The sequence below is a fragment of the Camellia sinensis genome, chromosome 5 (assembly GCF_055761805.1).
Source record: "Camellia sinensis isolate YWXY chromosome 5, ASM5576180v1, whole genome shotgun sequence".
Lineage (NCBI taxonomy): Eukaryota > Viridiplantae > Streptophyta > Magnoliopsida > Ericales > Theaceae > Camellia > Camellia sinensis.
The window spans coordinates 142,619,484-142,622,600 of record NC_138965.1 but is presented as its reverse complement, the minus strand read 5'-3'; positions in this window follow the sequence as shown (position 1 = coordinate 142,622,600).

Sequence of the window (3,117 nt, the reverse complement as noted above, 5' to 3'; positions counted from 1 at the left end):
GACAAAACAGAATCCCAGGCCATCAACTCTAGCCCTGATTACCTACCTGGTCACCTACATACATAATATAAATAGTGAGCGGAAGCCCAGTGAATAATAACGGAGTAAAGGATTTAATGAATGATGTCCATACCAGATTCAGAAATCATAATTCAAATTCATAAACAGATTCATATTCATATTCATATTCATATTCGTATTCTTGTTCAAATCATATACAGGAATCAGAGTTCATGCTTAATCATACGTGGTACATCCATTAGCGCTAACAGAACAGATATAGAACAGATGCAGAACATATGGTGGTTATGAATAACCAATTCCATAAAGGAACCTCTGGATCCGGGTAACAGAGAATATACATGCTGAGCTCCATGATGGAGCCTCCGATATGGGTAACAAATGACAGACATAATAAGTTCTATAATGGAACCTCCGATACCGGGTAACAGCTAACATATATCACTTGATGCTAAGGATGCCATGAATACATTGTTAGAAAATTGGACAATCATTCATTGTACAGAACATATCATTTCAGAAAACAAATCTTAATTCATCAAACAGAAAATAAATAAAGTTGAATATAGCTTTACTAAGTTATTACTCACAATTGGCTTCGGGTGCAAACAGACAGAGCAGAGTAATCAAACGGTTATGGCATGTGACCTACATTAACGCATAACAAATACACATTTGAAACACACGTTGGCTTATATCTAACTCATTATGTTTTATTCATAGTGTTTTTACATTTTACCCTCATTATTATGCCTTAATCTTGGCCTAGGAATGCCTAGGATAGAATGAGGAGGGAAAAATGAATTTGAAAACACTTGATTGAATTTTCTGAAATAGAGTCCCCGCTCGAGCGTATCTTTCTTCACTTGAGCGGACATGCAAAATGTAAGGGGACGCTCAAGCGCAACATCCTCTGCTCAAGCGTTCTACAAACTTAGAAAAAGTTCTGGTTAAGCGATTTTCATGCTCGATGAGCACTCGATGGTCACTCGAGCATGAGACTCATGCTCCTCCCCCTACTCGAGCGCAACTCTCGCCGCTCGAGCGGTCTGCAAAAACATGAAACTTTTGAGAGCATGCATTCCACGCTCGAGTGAACTTCTGGTCGCTCGAGCGAAGATGCAAGGACAAAGGTGGCTGCTCGAGCGCATAATCTCACGCTCGAGCAGAGAGCAAATTTCTAGAATTTCCAGATTGCTCTTCATTGCTCAAAACTCAAATCTAACCTATCAAAACACAACTCTTGGCCCCAAAACTTGAGAAAACAAATTTAAACTTTGAAAACATTAAGACTTAAAGATCCTTTCACAAAATCAAGGCCTAAGAGTAAGTCAATTGAGTAAAATCAAACTTGAGACTTATAAAACAACACATGGACTTACATGCAAGCACTTTCTTGACTTCAAAGCTTCTAAAACATGATCAATTGAGACAAATTGAGAGAAAGCATGATGAAGTTTCATAATTAAGTTGAGAACATGACATGCATAGAGAATTTATTTAAAATCAACTTTAAAATGCTATGAAACATGCATGCATGTATGGAATGACTTAGCTTTCTTCAATTCTAGCTCAATTCCCATATGAATTCACCTATTTCACTTGTATTCATTTGCTAAATAACTTAATTCCAAAGTTGCAAGGTTGAGCTCTTACCTAGGCTACCCAATTGAGCTTCAATTAGTCAAAATCTTGAGTGATTCACCAAATCTTCTAGCAATGGCCTTCTCTACCTCAAGTTGATCTCAAGTTCTTAGCCTCTCATCCTCTCTCACGTTTTTCCTCTTGGAGTCTCAAAGATGATGAGAAAAAGGTGGCTCAAGTGGTGTGAATGGGCCTTATATAGGCTTGGATTAAGAAATTCTTTAATTAGGCTTGATTGAGCATTAACTACTCTAATTTAATCGTTCTGAATCAAATTTCAATAAAACCTACCATAAAATTTTAAAAATTCTAATTAACACATAATTCAAGTCAATTTCTGAATTGGATGCCGATAAGGCCCTCCATTCGTAAACAGAAATAAAAACATGAACAGATCTTTCCTACGTTGAACAGATATAGACAAAAATAATATAACACATATGTAATTAGTTCTAAATTTGATCTTAATAGCTTATTAAACATATGAAATCATGGATTAACATTAATCATGGGTTGGGGTTGTTACAAAGGGTGAGCCAAAGCCCAGTAGGAACCATCTAACACAATATATGAAGTTTAACGAAGATATAAGTACCAAATGTATATTCAATATTTATGACAAAACATTCGTTCTCCACATGACTATACGGTACTGATATTCACATCTCAATTCATTCTTATCTATCCATTTCAAGTTGATTCATTTCATTTTATTTCAATTCAAGTTCGCTCAGTAATCTCAATTCATTAGTCAATTCTATCATCTTTTAGTAACCCAACTAAGACTATAACTCAGTGGCTTTCCAATTCAATACACTACCATACAAACACTTCAAATCTGCCATTTTACAGAAATTTCGTCAGTGGGATCGGCACCTATGTATACATAATATTTTGGGACTTTCACTCCAGACACTCCGGCTAACTTAATTTTCACTAGAGTTCATCCCATATATCCTCTCAAACAATGGAGTACATCCCTTTTCTCCTCCAAAACATCATACATATACAGTGTATTTCAACATTGTCATATTCAATGACAATTAACAAGAGATTAGTTTCAATTTACCTAATCCTCATGCAATTTCTACAATAATCATGGCTATCCTCCATCGATAGTCCAAAACAAATATTTCTAAACAGATAAAAAATCTTCTCGATAGATAAATTATTCAAATTTCCATAGGTGAGAGATAGCTCGTGTCCAACTCCACCATTTACATCAACAATCATCCAATTTCACATTATCGTTACCACTTTTAATTATTTATACAAAATAACACTTTGACCCATTTAAGGAAAGATTCTCATTCTTTCGAACATCAATTCCAATTACCAAAATGAAAAATTTTGACACCATATAACCTCATATTCAAACTACACACCCACTTGTTTCATATTCAACAAAAACCCCTCTTTTATTTCACACCCAAACCCTAGGTTTGTTCAAGC